Here is a 19,882-nt window from a genome sequence, read left to right on the forward strand (position 1 = left end):
TCCAATGAACACCCAAGACTGATCTCCTTTAGGATGGACTGGTTGGATCTCCTTGCAGTCCAAAGCACTCTTGAGAAAGAGTCTTCTCCAACACCACAGTTCAAAAGCATCAATTTTTCAGTGCTCAGCTCTCTTCACAGTCCAACTCTCCCATCCATACATGACCACTGGAAAAACCATAGCTTTGAATAGATGGACCTTTTTTGGCAAAGTAATGTCTCTGCTTTTTAATATAGCTATCTAGGTTGGTCATAACATTCCTTCCAAGGAGTAAGTGTCTTTTAATTTCATGGCTGCAATCACCATCTGAAGTGATTTTGGAGCCCAAAAAAATAAAATCTGATATTGTTTCCACTGTTTCCCCATCTATTTCCCATGAAGTGATTTTAGGAAGTTTTAATAAATCAACCAGTGATGCACAGCTAGTTAAGTGAAGCAGTTTGGTGAAGATTCCAGCTCTCTTGTATCCAGAACTCATATTCATAACCACCATGTTATATAGTATCTTGATATTCAAAATAATAAGCCTGGAGATTCTCATGAATCCTCAAAATCATGATTTATCACATTGTTTTGGATCATGGGGTCTTTTGGAAAATGTCACATAAATTCCCTAGAAATATACACATTTGCAAAGAGATTCAATATTTTGTGTACAGTTTCAAAGTTTCAAAGGCACCCTAAAATCTATGCAAGAGTTATCACCACTTAAAGATCAAAGACCTCAGAAAAAGTTTTTGCATTCTGTCCCTCACATTTTCTGTCATAAACTACAGTAAACACTTAGTAAAAAAAAAAAAAAAAAAATTAAGTGATTCAAACTTTATTTCTATTTTAGGAAACTGGATTCATATAGATCATAAATAAATACTATACAGCTTATTTCAAACTTCATTTCCACCTCTAGTCCTTCTCACGTGCCATTACATCATATTTGCATAAGAACTCTATTACTCTCTTGAGTCTCTATTGAGAGTCTAATAGAAACACAGCCATGAATGTATTTATTTGTCCGTGCACCAATCTCTTTCTTATATAAAGATAATGAAGCAGAAGATATTAAGAAGAGGTGGCAAGAGAACAGAGAAGAACTATACAAAAAAGATCTTCATGACCCAGGTAATTACAATGGTTTGATCAGTCACCTAGAGCCAGACATCCTGGAATGTGAGATCAAGAGGGCCTTAGGAAGCATCTCTTTGAACAAAGCTAGTGGAGGTGATAAAAATCCAGTTGAGCTACTTCAAATCCTAAAAGATGATGCTCTGAAAGTGCTGCACTCAATATGCCACAAATTAGAAAACTCAGCAGTGGCCACAGGACTGGAAAAGGTCAGATTTCATTCCAGTCCCTACGAAAGCCAATCCCAAAGAATGCTCACACTACCGCACAATTGCACTCATCTTACACACTAGTAAATAATGCTCAAAATTCTCCAAGCCAGGCTTCAGGAATATGTGAACCGAGAACTTCCAGATGTTCAAACTCATTTTAGAAAAGGCAGAGGAACCAGAGATCAAATTGCCAATATCCTCTGGATCAACAAAAAAGCAAGAGAGTTCCAGAAAAGCATCTATTTCTGCTTTATTGACTACGACAAAGCCTTCGACTGTGTGGATCACAATATACTGTGGAAAATTCTGAAGGAGATGGGAATATCAGACCTCCTGACCTGCCTGCTGAGAAACCTATATGCAGGTCAGGAAGCAACAGTTAGAACCGGACATGGATCAACAGACTGGTTCCAAATAGGAAATGGAGTACGTCAAGGCTGTATATTGTCACCCTGCTTATTTAACTTATATGCAGAGTACATCATGAGAAACACTGGGCTGGAAGAAGCACAAGCGGGAATTAAGATTGCTGGGAGAAATGTCAATAATCTCAGATATTCAGATGACACCACCCTTATGGCAGAAAGTGAAGAGGAACTAAAAAGCCTCTTGATGAAAGTGAAAGAGGAGAGTGAAAAAGTTGGCTTTAAGCTCAACATTCAGAAAACTAAGATCATGGCATCTGGTCCCATCACCTCACGGGAAATAGATGGGGAGACAGTGGAAACAGTGTCAGACTTCATATGTTTGGGCTCCAAAATCACTGCAGATGGTGATTGCAGCCATGAGATTAAAAGACACTTACTTTTGGAAGGAAAGTTATGACCAACCTAGATAGCATATTAAAAAGCAGAGACATTACTTTGCCAAAAAAGTTTTTCCAGTGGTCATGTATATATGTGAGAGTTGGACTGTGAAGAAAGCGGAGCACCAAAAACTGATGCTTTTGTACTGTGGTGTTGGAGAAGACTCTTGAGAGTCCTTTGGACTGCAAGGAGATCTAACCAGTCCATCCTAAAAGAGATCAATCCTGGGTGTTCATTGGAAGGACTGATGTTGAAGATGAAACTCAGTACTTTGGCCACCTCACCTGAAGGGTTGACTCATTGGAAAAGACCCTGATAATGGGAGAGATTGGAGGCAGGAGGAGAAGGGGATGACAGAGGATGAGATGGCTGAATGGCATCACCAACTTGATGTATATGAATTTGAGTAAACTCTGGGAATTTGTGATGGACAGGGAGGCCTGGCGTGCTGCGATTCATGGGTTCGCAAAGAGTCAGACACCTGCGCGACTGAACTGAACTGAACTGAGGATGAGAAGGTCCCATTTCACTGTCAGCTCAGCCAAGGAGTCCTTTTCATGGAAGTGTTTCACTGAACTGTTAGTAATCTTCTACATTACTTGAGTAACATAATCATATATAGTCCTGTTAATATCCTTTGAGCAGTTAGATAACCATATACCATGGGGTCCCCAATTGACAATTTTATGATTAGCCATAAACATTAATTTTTATTTTTATTTTTTTGATTTTTGAAATCTTGATTTTGGATTTTGGTCCCTTTTGATATCCTGTTCATGTCTAACTGTCTACCTATTTATGTTTTCAGGCATTCGGGAACCCAGTCTCAGGGGAAAAGGGGTGATGGCCTCTCTGGCTTCTTTAGGCTGTACAGGGGCATTGTGGGGTTTTGGATTCCCTTTGTCTGCTTCTGTCAGGGTGCATTAACAGAGGGAGATGAGAGTCCATGGAATGATAAGGTGATTTCTTTAAGCATTGTCTAGGCATTGGTCAGGGAATATTTTTGTCATACTACTATTTGGAGATTTGTTGTATTCTGGTAGAATCAAACTTAACAAGAAAGTTAAAGGTACATGGCCCAAAGATTAATAGAAGTAGAAAAGCTGTTTAGGGGCTACCAGGAGAATTAGGACCAGACATTGGTTCATGACATTAGTGTTTCTCTAGGTATGAGAAGATGCAAGAATTTGGGCTCATAAAATCTTTACTTGAAAACATCTGACTGTCTGAAGGCCGGTTTTTCTGGGTTTTTCCTAGAGCACAGAGTGTCTTATTTTTTATTTCCACCCCGAACTCCTTTCGGAGGGTGTTGAAAGTCAGCAACTTGCAGTGGACATGATGTAATCTTTGTAGGGGCAGCTGGCAAGTACCAATGTCCAGGCAGTAGGGTCCCTTCATAGCCACGTATTTGGCCATGATTGGGGGGCATCTTATGGCCATTGTGTGTCATGGTGTTGGGAAGGCTCATTCCCAGGTCTAGGGAAGATTTCATTGATAGACCACTCAGTGTTCTGCTATTGGACCAGGCCTTGCAAGTAGCAAAAGTCTCTGGACCACTCTCTTACTAGTCTCTTGGTCCAGGAAAATATTTCCTCTTGTTGCTTTTTCTCATATCCAGAGTTATATTAATACAATCATTGATCTCATATGGAACTGTATATCAGCATTATGTCATAGGCTCACTCACACATTTGTTAAAGTAAGAAATAATCTTCCAAAACAAGTGACACAGAAAGTAATATAGCTATAGCTAGCAGTTAATAGTAAAGTCATAAGTCTTAAGAAACTTGCATAATGTATAAAATTCTCTTTTACTTTCTACAAACCGTTTTTACATTTTCTGTATTCATCTCTAAGTCATGCTTCTTTTTCTCTTAATAAAATGTACCACACATAGAACTTTCTTCTTGGGTTTCACTTTCCACAAACCTCTTTTACACTTTCTGTATTCATCACTTTATTTGTCCATTCATAGAACAGTCATCTATAAGCCATATTTCTTTCTTTTTTTCTTAATAAAATGTACCACACATGGAACTTTTTTTATCTCACCTTTTATAAACCTTTTTTACACTTTCTGTATTCATCACTTTGTCTATTCATAGAATAGCCCTCTATAAGCCATACTTCCTTTTTTTCTTAATAAAATGTAATTCCATTTCTTATACCCTTTTTATTGAAAACATGCATCCTACTTTCTTTCTGAAACCATGAAATGTTGTTTAGTTCATTCATAAATTAAACTCAGCAATATTATCTAGAGACAAGGACATACATTGAGGCATAAATATATATCCAGACAGACAGAGATCTCATAGTTTTCTGCTTTAAGATTTAAAAGGTCTTTTTGAACAAACGGTGAAGTAAAGTAGAGAAATAATGTGGCTTTTCAGCTGTTTGACCCATGTATTAGTACTTACCGACCTCAATAGACTCTGTGTCACTCCGTCTGAAATATCACGTCTACCAGGTCCCTGTTCAGGCGCCACTTGTTGCGGCCCTTTAATGGACCAGAACCTGATGGTTCAGAGTCGATGATAAGAAAGTGGAAGAGAGAGCTGGAGGGAGGAGAGAGAGAGAAAGGAAGGAAGAAAGAAAGAAAGACACAGGGATCCAAGCTCTGATGGAGCAAGGGTATTTTATTAGCAGAAACACAGGCTTATGTATCTTTAGTAAGATGATTATTCAGCTATTACTCAGGATGAAATTTTATCAATAGTCACAATATGGATAGTCTAATACATACAAAGTCGCTGAAGCAGAAAAGAGTCACTGAAGGGAGTTACTGAAAGGAATCCAAGCAGATACCCTCTCCCAAGATCTCAGTCCTGAGAACTGCATGACATTTCACTCGTTCCCATTGCTAGGAACTGATAAGGAACAGAGGATTTGTGAGAAATAGAAAACAGCATTCAGCAATCCTGTTAAATATTCCCTGACAAGCTAAGTGAAATAAGCCAGACACAAAAGGACAAATATTATATGATTCCACTTATGTGAAGTACTTGTGCTAAATCGCTTCAGTTGTGTCTGACTCTGTGCCACCCTGTGGACTGTTGCCCCCCAGGCTCCTCTGTCCGTGGGACCTTCCAGGCAAGAATACTGGAGTGGGTTGTCATTTCCTTCTCCAGGGGATCTTCCCAGCCCAGGAATCAAACCCGTGTCTCTTACATCTCCTGCATTGGCAGGCGATTTCTTTACCATTCACGCCACATGGGAAGCAAAGATCAGTCAAATCCACAGAGATGGAAAATAGAACAGTGGTCACCAGCAGGCGGGCAGGGATGGGGGGACAGTATGGAGCTGTTTGATAGGTTCAAGTTTTACTTTCGAATGATGAAACAATGATTCTGGAGTTGGATGGCGGTAATGGTTGTATGATGGTGTTATTTACTTAATGTCACTTATACATTGTCAATTATGTATAATGTCAATTATACATTGAATCATTAACATGACAATTTGATATATGTTTATGTTATTTTACTATGATTTTTTTAAAAAGTTGATTGACAGGATTTGTACAGGATAGAAGTGTAGATTCTGCCTTAAAGAAGTATCCAAGTCTCTACCTTTTCTCTAAAAAAACAAAAACAAAAATTAAAACTGAGAACTTCAAAATGATTTTAAAATGGCTTTTATGAATTTCATCCTTAAAAGTACAATCTTTGGGCTCAGATGCACCTACTACAGACGGAATGATCAACAACTAAAATAATCATTTTTGTCTATTGAATATTTAAGCCCAATGAACTGTAACTTTATGTCCTATATATACAAATATTTTTTAGCTATTACCAGTCTTAAACAAGTGTTTATAAACCATGATGATATTATTCTCTGGCTAAATATGTAGTAAAAATAAAATGTTATACAGATGTTTTCAAAACACTAAACACAGGGGAAAGGTTTAAAATAAGGAAGATCAGAAATGAACCACCTAACTTAGTAGCAGTTATATTTGTTTGATGACATCACTGAAAATTTTTTTCTATGTTTCTTTGTTGTTTAAGCTTTATATAATGAGTGTGTGTCTATAATGTCTACTTAGAAAGGATCCTAGAATACCCTTAAGATTGTCCACTTAATTCTTTATTGTCCTTTTCAAGGTTAGTAACTCTCCTTTTATTTATTTTTAATTGAAATTTGAATTTGAAAATAAGCCTGTTTAACATATTTATTATTCAGTATCAGTCAATAACCATGCTTTAAGCATTCCCTTGTCAATTTATAGACTTCCAATTTTTAATTTACTATTTCTTGGTATAAAAGACACATTCACCATTCTCATTTCATACTTTGATTTATCTGGTTTTAAACTTGAGGCCACTGTGGCATGGATTTTGCCCTTGATGAGGTACTTCTATGGGCTTTTAGGAGATTCTGGGCTTGTGGACACTTTGGTGGGGGAAAAAAAAACAAAAAACAATGGGAATAGAAGATGGGTCTGGGGAAGTTAAATGACTACAACCCTTGCATATTTTTGCTTGTAAAATTGAAATGAAACTATTACTCTGGCAAATGTGTTAGTGTTTATGCAGGAAGCCTGAGAGCATATGGACTGTTGACAATGTTGACAACCCAGAACTGGTGATCTTGTCCAGGTAAGATTAAGAAGATATTGGTCTGGGAAGTTTACTGGATAGGAAGTCAAAGGGGAGAGTATCAGTCTGAAGTTTGTCATTAATTTTTTCTTAAACTCCAGAAGTTACCTTGCTCCCAGGAGGGCTTCACATTTATAAAATAGAATTACAACCATTTCTGAGCAACAAAATAGGGGTTATTTACTAAAGTTGAAATACTATAGTTTGTTGGCCTTTATTGTTGCTATTAGTAAAAATAACCAGAAAAATATAATCTCTATCCTTAGGAAAGCCCCAATCAAGTAATGCATGGCTAATGTATAATGACTAAAATTTATGACAGAATTGTTAATAGTCATAAGAAGTAAACACAGGGTTTGATGAAGACTCAAAGAAAGGAAGGAAAGAAGGAAGGAGTATTCCTTGTGTATTAGATTAGGCAGTAAATAATCATTGTGGAGGAGGTGACCTTTGAGACAGGCACTGAAGGTGCGATTTGGGTGTCCAGCTGTGATAAGAGGAATAGCGGGTGAAGGGAATGACCGAAGGAGGGGCCTGGTGGTGTGACAAACAGGGGGTCACATTTAGATGAGATTATAGGAACGGTACAGTCGAGTAGTATGGGATAGGAATAGAAAAATAGGTGGAGTCATATTATGGTCTAATTGGTTTAGTGAGTTGGAACATTATTCTCTAGGATGGTCAGAGTGTCTAGAGGTGATGCGACCTGGTAGGAGCTCGTGCAATAGTCTGGATGATAATAATAGTGATAATTAAGCAAGAATGAGAATTAATATTTATTGAGAACTTACTATCTTCTAGGCACATTATATGCACTATCCCATGTAATTCCTTTCTGTGGGTCCCACTAGCTTGCACCTATGCTTGAAGAAACAGAAACTCAGGGGTTTTAAATAACTTGCTCAACATCAAGGGCTGGTGTTCCAACCTAAAAGTGTCCTCCTGTGATACACACACTCTTTTGGTTTTGTTTTTAATTAAGTTTTTATTTTGATATAATTGTAGATGAAATAAAGAGAAATAATTATGAGGAATATGAAAAATAAGTAGAAGAAATAATACAGAGAGATCCTATGCACTTTTTTCTTATTTTTTCTAATGTAACATCTTTGCTTCCCCTACTTCATGTATCTACCCTCCTTCAAACCCCTGACAATCAGTGATCTTTTTCTGTCTGTATATTTCTGCCTTTTCTATAATGTCATGTAATGGGAATAACAAAATATGTAGCCTTTGAAGACTAGAACCCATGTTCCTCAACTAGCAAAGAGTTTGAATTACAGCCTTTCCTATAGCTTCTGATTTTTATAAAGCAATTTAATCTTCCGGCTTTGCCAGTTTCTGCTAAATGGGAATAAATTTTTCTTTTGTTTGTTTTGTAGGGAAAACAATCTAACTTCAGGAAACTAGGATAACAGTCAATAAACTTACAGTGCTAGAAAGAACTACCCCACACCTTATAGTAATTTACAAAGGTATTGTGATTCCCCCGGGGTCAGGTCTTCTTTGCTACCTCACTGTATCAAGTCTCAAGAGCTACATTTCAGAGTTGAACAGCAATTATCACCCAGGAAGTTTTCTTATTTAAGACTGCCTTCATTAATTAGTTCCTCTGAAACTTGTTTAGGAGTTAGGCAAATGATTTCTTTCAAGGTTAGTAATCGCCCATCTCTGAACACTCAATCAGTCTTAATAATGCCCAAAGCATCTTGTTAGAAAGAAGATCAGTAAAAATGTTGGGTCTTGGAGTTTAAGTCTCACACTGGCATGGAAAACTTGTTAGTTTTTTTTGCTGTAATAGCTTCTCTGAAGATTTAACTTCTGATTGCTCAGGTTTGAAACTCACTCAAAGTTTTTTTGAATCCAAGAAGTGTTAGAAGTGAAAACTACCTTAGCAATAATCTGGGCTGATCTTTCTTTCTGTGAGATGAGGGAACTGATAGATAAAATTGATCAGCTTAAGGTCATGGAGGTAGAAGCGCAATATTAAGAACCTGGTCCTGCTGATGATTAGGCAGTTACTCCTTGCAGAGTCCCATGATACTTATCAAAAACAGAGGAAAGAGCAAGGAGGGAAGGGAAGAAAGCTCAAATAACTAATCACACTCAAAGAGAACATTAAACATGTTATGATTAACTCATGACTATTCCCAAAGGACATTCTATTAAAATAGACCATCATATTCTTGTGGAATTTTAGAAATATGTGATAGAAAAGTAAAGGAGAATTTTTTAAAAAGAAAGAGCTTCCTGGTACTTTTTGACAGAGGCAGTAAGGGGAAAGAAAAATTCTTGAGTACTCAGGGAATTAATGACCCTTGCTCTCAATTAAATCAACTTTGCTTTTTTTTTTTTTTTTTTTTGGCCAGCTTAAAAAAAAAAAAGAATATTTTCTCTGAGAGATAGTTGATTGGTATAATCTGCTGAATGGATATAGCAAATATATGCAAATATGCTTTATATATTTTCAATGCATGTAAACTTTGTATGTGTATATTCTGTATACACACACATAAACACACTCAGAGCAAATATATAACAGAGCAAGCATTATACTAGCTAAAGGGGAGGTCCTGAACTGATGAAATAATTTTAAATAGGTATTACAAGGCATGACAATGCTGTTTTAAGATAAACATGAGAGGGTTTCAATAAAAAGCCATGACTAATTATGTAAAAAAGAACTATGGGTAGGACCCTGCTGTTACAGCACATGCAGTAGTCAACCCAAAATGGATTAATGACTTAAATGTGATACTTCATACTGTAAAACCTAGAAGAAACCATAGAGGGAAATATCCTTGATGTTGGCAATAATTTTTTGAATTGACACATAAAGCCCAGAAATCAAAAGCAAAAATATACAAGTGGGCTATATTAAAATGCTTCTGCACAACAAAGAAAACATTCATCACTATGAAAAGACAACTTGTGTTTGGAAAAATATTTGCAAATCATAGATCTGATAAGGAGTTAATGTCCAAAGTGTGAGGATCTCAGCCATCCTAGTAGTAAAAAAGTATCAAAGAAGTTGATTTAAAAAATGGGCAAAGGATTTGAATAGACATTTTTTTCTCCAACGAAGACATACAAATGACCAATGGGTATATAAAAATATACTCCACATCACTAATCATCAGGAAAGTGAAAATTAAAACCATAATGAGGTGTCACCTCATACTTATTGGAATGACTATTGTCACAAAGACAAAAGATATCAAGTGCAGTCAGAGATATAGAGAAAAAGGACCCTCATGCATTTTGGGGAGGGAAAATTGTCATAGGCTTTATGGAACAGAGTTTGGATGTTTCTCTAAAAACAGAACTACCATATGATACAGTAATTTCGTTTCTGAATATGTATTCAAAGAAAATGAAATCAGTACATTGGATATTCTAAATGTCCATTGATGAATGGATGCTTAAAGAAATTGTGATATATCTATATCTATACCCTTAATTTTCAAATGGAGGAAATCCTGTGTTTGGCAACAACATGGGTGAATTTGGAGGATAGTGTGCTCAGTTGAGCACAATCGTGTCCAACTCATTGCAACCCCATCAACTGTAACTCACCAGGCTCCTCTGTCCACAGGATTTCTGAGGCAAGAATACTGCAGTGGGTTGCCAGTTCCTACTTCAGGAAATTGAGATTAAACCTGCATCTCTTGTATCTCCTGTATTTCAAGTGGATTCTTTGCCACTAGGTGCCCTGGTAAGCCCCTGGAGGACATTATCCTAAGCAAATAAGCCAGGCATAAAAAGACAAATACTGCATGACCCCACTTACATGTGAATTCTCAAAAAGTCAAATTCATAGAAATAGTGAGTAGAGCAGTGGTCATCAGGGACAGGGAGGTGTGGGAAACAGGGAGATGTTGGTCACAGTGCGTGAAGTTCCAGTTAAGTAGGATGAATAAGCTTGAGAAACCCGAAGTGCTGCGTGGGGATCATAGCTAATAATTATCTTATATGGGAAACTTTCTAAGGGAGTAGATCTCAGGTGATCTCAACACACACACACACGATGATGTGAAAAGATGGAAGTGTTAATTAGCTTGGATATAGTACTCATTGCACTATATAAATGTGTGTATCAAAACATTGTGTTTTACTTCTTGCATGCGTGCTCAGTCATATCCGACTCAGGGCAAAAATCACCCAGTGTTCTTAGGGGTTTGTGGTTTAGAGAAGAGACAGGGAAATATACAACTGCAAATATATGTAAACTATCCAGCATTATAAATACTAGAGTTAGGATTCTAGATTATGGACACTTGGAAGGGTATGGATTCTATCTAGGGCAGCAGAGCCTGGCGAAAGGACAGCATTTCTTGTTGAACACAAGTGTGAATACTTTAAGCATAGTATTATTTTTATACACCACAAGGTGACAAGATTTCTCCAAGAAAAGTGTCTTTCCTTGTTATGTTGAAGTTGGGCTGGAGATTTTGACTGTATACATATGGACATAAATAATTATAAAGAAAAATTTTTTAAAAAATCATTCATAAACAGTGTCATTAATTGTTTTTAATATGTTTATAGATACAGGGAAATAATTCTTTTAAATTTCTATTAGAAGGCTATATTAATTCATGTCTGTTACTAAAAAGAGTCAAAATCCCTAGAGTATGTATAAGGAAAATGAAAACTGCATTCAACTGACCCCTTTATGTTTAACCTGCTTCAGGTTCAACTTTCTTTTCAGAAAACAATCACCTCCTTCCATCTTTTTAAATAGATTAATTATTTTTTTAATGTTAAGTTTAATTTCAGGACAAAATTTATTGGAAAGTACGGAAGATAATTCCTTTTAACAGATTTTTTTTTTCCCGTTATATTTGCCTGCCATAGATAGAGCATTATAATGTTGTTCTTTAGTCACTCAGCTGTGTTGGATTCTTTTGTGACCTTATACAGGAGCCCGCCAGGCTCCTCTGTCTATGGGATTGTCCAGGCAAGAATACAGAAATGTATTCCCTTTCCTTCTCCAGGGGATCTTTCTGACTGAAGGATTGAACTCATGTCTTCTGCATTGGCAAGCAGATTCTTTACCACTGAGCCAATTTCTTTGGAAATTCTGTAAGCCAGATGCCTCCCTTTATAATAATTCCTTGATTAAATCTCCACCAAATTAAACAGCTTGTGTGGCATTCTGCTACCTGCCAGGTTTTCATAACAGATATTGGTCTTGGAGCAGTCTCAGGAGATAAATATTCAAATAGAATTGGGTTCGATTTGCAGTGGCTGCACGATGCTTGAGTGGTGAGTGGCCAAGAGTAGACACCCCACGTCCAAGCTAAGAGAAACCCCAGAAAGACGGTAGGCACTGAGAAAGGGCATCAGAGGGCAGACAGACTGAAACTACGATCACAGACAACTAGCCAATCTGATCACAGGACCACAGCCTGGTCTAACTCAATGAAACAGCCATGTCGTGTGGGGCCCCCCAAGACGGATGGGTCGTGGTGGAGAAGTCTGACAGAATGTGGTCCACTGGAGAAGGGAATGGCAAGCCACTTCAGTATTGTTGCCTTGAGAACCCCATGAACAGTATGAGAAGGCAAAAATATAGGACACTGAAAGATGAACTCCTCAGGTCATTAGGTGCCAAATATGCTACTGGAGATCAGTGGAGAAATACCTCCAGAAAGAATGAAGAGACGGAGACAAAGCAAAAACAACAGCCAGTTGTGGATGTGACTGGTCATGGAAGGAAGGTCTGATGTTGTAAAGAGCAATATTGCATAGAAACCTGGAAAGTTATGTCCATGAATCAGGGCAAATTGGAAGTCGTCAAACAGGAGATGAGAAGAGTGAACATGGACATTCTAGGAACCAATGAACTAAGATGGACTGGGATGTGTGGATTTAACTCAGATGACCATTATATCTACTACTGTGGGCAGGAATCCCTTAGAAGAAATGGGGCAGCCATCATGGTCAACAAAAGAGTTCGAGTTGCAGTACCTGGATGCAATCTCAAAGAGACAGAATGATCTCTGTCCATTTCCAAGGCAAACCACTCAGTATCACGGTAATCCAAGTCTATGCCCCAACCAGAAATGCTGAAGAAACTGAAGTTGAACGGTTCTATGAAGACCTACAAGACCTTCTAGAACTAAAACACCAAAAAGATGTCCTTTTCATGATAGGGAACTGGAATGCAAAAGTAGGAAGTAAAGAAACACCTGGAGTAATAGGCAGATTTGGCCTTGGAGTACAGAATGAAGCAGGGCAAAGGGTAAGAGAGCTCTGCCAAGAGAACGCACTGGTCACAGCAAACACCCTCTTCCAATGACACAAGAGAAGACTCTACACATGGACATCACCAGATGGTCAACACCGAAATCAGACTGATTATATTCTTTGCAACCAAAGACGGAGAGGCTCTATACCGTCAGCAAAAACAAGACCAGGAGCTGACTGCAGCTCAGACCATGAACTCCTTATTGCCAAATTCAGACTTAAATTGAAGAAAGTGGGGAAAACCACTAGACCATTCAGGTATGACCTAAATCAAATGCCTTATAATTATGCAGTGGAAGAGAGAAATAGATTTAAGGGACTAGGTCTGACAGACAGAGAGCCTGAGGAACTACGGACGGAGGTTCGCGACATTGTACAGGAAACAGGGAGTAAGACCGTCCCCGAGAAACAGAAACTCGAAAAGCAAGATGGCTGCCGAGGAGGCCTCACAGACAGCTGCGGAAGGAAGCGAGGTGAGAGGAAAGGGGAAAGGAGAGACATACCCATTGACTGCAGAGTTCCGAAGAATAGCCAGGAGAGGTAAGAAAGCCTTCCTCAGCGATCAGTGCAAAGAATTAGAGGAAAACAACAGAATGGGAAAGACTAGAGATCTCTTCAAGAACATTAGAGATACCAAGAGAACATTTCATGCAAAGATGGGCTCAATAAAGAACAGAAATGGTAGGCACTTAACTGAAGCAGAAGATACTAAGAAGAGGTGGCAGGAATGCACAGAAGAGCTATACAAAAAAGATCTTCACGACCCAGATAATCACGAAGGTGTGATCACTCACACTCACCTAGAGCCGGACATCCTGGAGTGTGAAGTCCGGTGGGCCTTAGGAAGTATCACTACTGACAAAGCTAATGGAGGTGATGGGATTCCAGTTGAGCTATTTCAAATCCTAAAAGATGATGCTGTGAAACTGCTGCACTCAATAAGTTAGCAAATTTGGAAAACTCAGCAGTGGCCACAGGACTGGAAAAGGTCCATTTTCATTCCAATCCCTAAGAAAGGCAATGCCAAAGAATGCTCAAACTACTGCACAATTGCACTCATCTCACACCCTAGTAATGCTTAAAATTCTCCAAGCCAGGCTTCAGCAATATGTGAACTGTTTACTTCCAGATGTTCAAGCTAGTTTTAGAAAAGGCAGAGGAACCAGAGATCAAGTTGGGAACATCCACTAGATCATCAAAACAGCAAGAGAGTTCCAGAAAAGCATCTATTTCTGCTTTACTGACTATGCCAAATCCTTTGACAGTGTGGACCACAATAAACTGTGGAAAATTCTGAAGGAGATGGGAATACCAGACCTCCTGACCTGCCTCCTGAGAAACCTGTATGCAGCTGAGGAAGCAACAGTTAGAATCGGACATGGAACAACAGACTGGTTCCAAATAGGAAAAGGAATATGTCAAGGCTGTATATTGTCACCCTGCTTATTTAACTTATATGCAGAGTACATCATGAGAAACGCTGGGCTGGAGGAAGCACAAGCTGGAATCAAGATTGTCAGGAGAAATATCAATAACCTCAGACATGCAGATGACACCACCCTTATGGCAGAAAGTGAAGAACTAAAGAGCCTCTTGATGAATGTGAAAGAGGAGAGTGAAAAAGTTGGCCTAAAACTCAACATTCAGAAAACTAAGATCATGGCATCTGGTCCCACCACTTCATGGCAAATAGATGGGGAAACAGTGGAAACAGTGGCTGATTTTATTTTTCTCAGCTCCAAAATCACAACAGATGGTGATTGCAGCCATGAAATTAAAAGACGCTTACTCCTTGGAAGGAAAGTTATGACCCAACCTAGTCAGCATATTAAAAAGCAGGGACATTACTTTGCCAACAAATGTGTGTCTAGTCAAGGCTATAATTTTGCCAGTAGTCATGTATGGACATGAGCGTTGGACTATAAAGAAAGCTGAGTGCAGAAGAATTGATGCTTTTGTGCTGTGGTGTTGGAGAAGTCTCTTGAGAGTCCCTTGGACTGCAAGGAGATCTAACCAGTCCATCCTAAAAGAGATCAGTCCTGGGTGTTCATTGGAAGGACTGATGTTGAAGCCAAAACTCCAATACTTTGGCCACCTGAAGCGAAGAGCTGACTCATTGAAGAAGACCCTGATGTTAGGAAAGATTGAAGGCAGGAGAAGAAGGGGAGGACAGAGGATGAGATGGTTTGATGGCATCACTGACTCAATGGACATGAGTTTGGGTGGACTTCAGGGGTTGGTGATGGACAAGGAGGCCTGGTGTGCTGCGGTTCATTGGGTCTTAAAGACTGAGCCACTGAACTGAACTGAACTGAAAGATTGTTCAAATAAAGAGAGGATGTATTTGTAATCTCTGCCTTTTATATTTTGGTGCTATTTGTAATGTCCATTTTCCTTTTTATTAAATGTGTTATTTCATAGCTTAAAATTTACTTACTTGTTTATATCAAATATTAATTCCATTTATTGTTAAAATTGAAGTACAACAATGTTGCATTCTTTCTACAGTACTTCATTCATAAGTGCATATATAAATGAAGTAGTGCTTCATTTATATATGTGTGTGTGTATTCATATGTATATATCTGTGTGTGTAAATATATATACATTTTTATATTCTTTTTCATTATGGTTCATCATAGTATACTGAATATAGTTCTCATTGCAATACATTAAGATGTTGTTGTTTGTTCATTCTATATATAATAGTTTACATTTATTAAAGCCAACCTACCACTCCATCCCTCCCCCCAATCCCTCACCCTTGCTAACCACAAATCTGTTCTCTATATCCATGTAGACTTTCCTATTTTACATATTTTTTAAAACAGTAAATTATTTTTAAGTGCTTTTATATGTTGGGACACTCTACAGTCTTTCTAGATTCATGCATCTTAGTAATATCTCTTGGGATAAGAAAATATTAAATTATATGGAAAAATAAATAAGCCTACACACATATATGTTTGGGAAAAAACATATAGAGAGGGGTGGTATACAATAAAAGGATTATAAAGTACACAGAATTACCTATGTGTTTTATGTAATTTACAGTAAGGAAAAATATATAACAATATTCTAAAGAATCAATTTTAAATGTAATTTGTAATTACTGCATAAGTAACAAAGTACTATAAATTTCTACATCATTTGAATTTCTTATTGCTTTTATAGTTTTATTTTTGATTTTTAACCTTAATAATAGCAACTAGACAAAAATATATCTTGGAGTATGAAGTTGAGACCTCTAATATCTCATTTAGAAAACTTACATAAAGTATCAGCAGTACCATCGCCTGAACAGAATTTATGTATGCCTGTCTCAGAATTATTTAAATCAATTTCTGCATCCCTGGGGTTGTAGAATCCTGCAAACACTTAGGACTTCATGGAAATTAAATAAAGCTGTGTATTGAGAAATTGGTAATTACTAAGATGGAGAAGGGGACAACAGAGGATGAGATGGTTGGGTGGCATCACTAACTCGATGAGTTTAACATCGAGTTTGAGCAAGCTCAGGAAGTTGGTGATGGATAAAGAAGCCTGGTGTGCTGCAGTCCATGGGTTTGCAAAGAGTTGGACATGACTAAGTGACTGAACTGAAGATGGAGAAATTATTTTTGAGACTAAGTTTTCCTAGTGAAAATATAATCAGTCAGAATGTTCATTCTCATTTTTCTTTATGTATGTAGAAGCCAAATTAAATTTATGTGTATATATATACATATATATATATATACCATATATATGTAAAGACATAAATATTTATATGCATGATCTGCATATTAAAATCACAAGTTCCCTGGTACTATTTTTTAAACATTTTAATTTATTTATTTTTAATTGAAGGATAGTTGCTTTACAATACTGTGTTGGCTTCTGCCATACATCAACGTGAATCAGCCATAGGTATATGTATATGTATGTGTTTCTCTCTCCTGTGTTTCTCTTCCCCTTCCCACCCCATCCCACATCTCTAGGCTTGTCACAGAGACCCTGTTTGAGCTCTCTGAGTCATACAACAAATTCCCACTGGCTCTCTGTTTACATATGATAATGTACATGTTCCCATGCTACTCTTTCCATTTGTTCCATGGTCTCCTTCCACACCTTCTATCCACAAGTCTATTCTCCATGTCTTTATCTCCATCGCTGCCTTTGTTACATGTTGAATACCTTTCCTCTGTTCTTCCAAATCCATTCTCTATCCTTTTAATCTTGTTTCTGCTCCAGGGTGCTCAGCTGTACTAGCTGCATCAGTGGACTCCTTTGTTCTCTGCATACTTAGTGTGTTTAGCCAGTGGTTGTGACTAGAAGGGAAGAGAGTAGGGTCAGAGTGTTTTTTCCCAGCCTCCTTTCTTGCAAAATGCCATAGGTGGCTTCATCCCTTGACCTAAACCATAGATTCTGCTGGATGGCCCATTTCAAAGCTTCCCCTCCAGTGCTCATAACCTCTTTCTTTTCTTATATTGATTCCTCCAGGAACAGAGGAGGTAACAGCTTTCAGAATTTATTAGTTCTAAAGTTATTGCACTAGTCTTTGGAAATTCTGCAAGCCTTAGACATCCGTTTGTATTAATATCTTTATTAAACCCTCACCAAATTAACCAGTTTGTGTGGCCTTCAACTACCTTCCATGTTTATAACTGACACTGGTCTTAGAGCAGTCTCAGGAGATAAACATTCAAATATAATTGAATTATTCACATATTTGAAGATTAGACATATACACTCATCCCGGTGGGAAATGTCACAGTGGTGACATATAGCATCTTGGAGTGGTTTACCGTACCCTTCTCCAGGGAATCTTCCTGACCCAGGGATCGAACCCAGGTCTCTTATGTCTCCTGCACTGGCAGGTGGGTTCTTTACCACTAGCGCCACCTGAGAAGCCCCTGCAGTAGCATCAGACTTACTTAAGTGATCACCAGTGGCATCACGGAGTGAAAGCTAGGTGGGAACAAAGCACTGAGGGATCACTTCCTGTAGCAGAGAAGCCTGCAGATGGAGATCGTGAACATTATGGGGGGAGTTGGCTTCTGCTGCAGTTTAAACCTGAGACTATCCAACTGATAAAACAGGCAGGCAGCAGCAAGCTTGAACTATGTCTTTGAAGAAGTTTCTCACTTCCTCTGGTCCTTGGGAAACTATATTTGAGGACAGATGCTATGACCACAGTGTAGCAGTGCAGTTACCTCCCCAAATAAGCTTGTTTGGTATTTAAGGAAAGATAAGAATATGACCAGAAGGGATGAGGTTCTGAGGCATAGGGTAGGGGCATTTGGGCAGAGAAGTAAAAATCTGAGAATTTCTCATCTCAAATCCTTAAGTCTCATTTCAATACCCAGTAATTCCTCCCCTTTACCCAGGGAATAGGAACTGCCCCAGCACTAAGTCTCGTTACTGACTGCACCTGGAGGGTTAAACACAAGCAGATACAAGCCTCCCTTACACTCAACCCCATCATCCTGCCTTTCCTCTGTGTTTGGTGTGAAACTTCAAAACCCACATAGCCCAGACAGGGAAACGCCAAATCTGATCTGCTAAGAATTTCAGGACATCACCAATCAAGGTTGACAGGAGTCTGGAGAATATCTATAGGAATGGATTCTGAGAGCATGAGACCAAGGACAACGGAACTTTAAGTTTAGTATGGTTAACTGTATTGTCACAGGAACACCAAGCAAGGATTTGGGATTTGAAATCAGAATGTCAGACCAACCCGGTATAATATTGAAGATGGACGACAGAAACATTGTAAATAACCTATTAGGTGTGATCTACTCCACTGCTGCCTAAAGATCACCCTCCTCACCTCTCACCTGGCTTCTCCAAGGGCTTCAAGAACATTCACTTTCCCAAGGTATTCATTAGAAGGTCTGATGCTGAAGTTGAAACTCCAATATTTTGGCCACCTGATGCAAAGAACTGACTCATTTGTAATGACCCTAATGCTGGGAAAGTTTGAAGGCAGGAGGAGAAGTGGACAGCAGAGGATGAGATGGTTGGATGGCATCACCGACTCAATGGACATGAGTTTGAATAAACTCTGGGAGTTGGTGATGGACAGGGAGGCCTGGCGTGCTGCACTCCACTGGGTTGCAAAGAGTCAGACACAACTGAGTGACTGAACTGAAATGAAGAAGCACATTTTTTAGGGAGTCATTAGCACCCCTGTAAAGCTCAGCAGGAGCTACCATCAGTATGCTATGGGTGATGACAAGAGAAGCTGCCATGGGATTGGACTCCAAAATGTTAGAACCAGGGTGCAGGGCATAGCTGCCAGTCTCACACTAGAAAGAACGGCTTAAGTGGACGTTTTCCTGTCAGGTTCTCTGAAGAGTTAGCTACCAATTGCTGAGGGTCAAGGCACATGTATACACATATTTGTTTACTTACAGAAATGTTATATACAAAAACTACCTTAGAGGTGAATGGGCTGAGTTCTTTTTCAAGAAGATGAAGGAACTAGCAAATATAGTGGAAAATTGATGTGTTCAAGGTCACATAGGTAAACACACAACTTTATCAAGAACCTGGTCCTCCTGATAGATTCCAGGGTACCATGATATCTGTTCATAGAAAAAGGACAAAAAGAAAGACAGAAGTGAGAAATGAAGGAGACAAAGCTCCAACTATCACACTGAAAGGGAATATTAAGCATTTTAATAATCCATTAACTCATGACCCTTCTCCAAAGAACTTCCATTAAAGGAAAAAGAAAAAAATTGTATTTTTGTGGGATTTTAAAAATCACAAAAAGTAGCATAGGAATTTTACCCTTTATTTATTTATTTTTAAAGAGAGTAAGTGTTTTCTGATACTTTCTGATGAAGCTTTAAAGGGAAGGGAATAGTTTTGAACACTCAGGGAAATAATGACAGTT

Source organism: Dama dama, chromosome 1 (assembly GCF_033118175.1).
Source record: "Dama dama isolate Ldn47 chromosome 1, ASM3311817v1, whole genome shotgun sequence".
In the NCBI taxonomy this organism is placed as follows: Eukaryota; Metazoa; Chordata; class Mammalia; order Artiodactyla; family Cervidae; genus Dama; species Dama dama.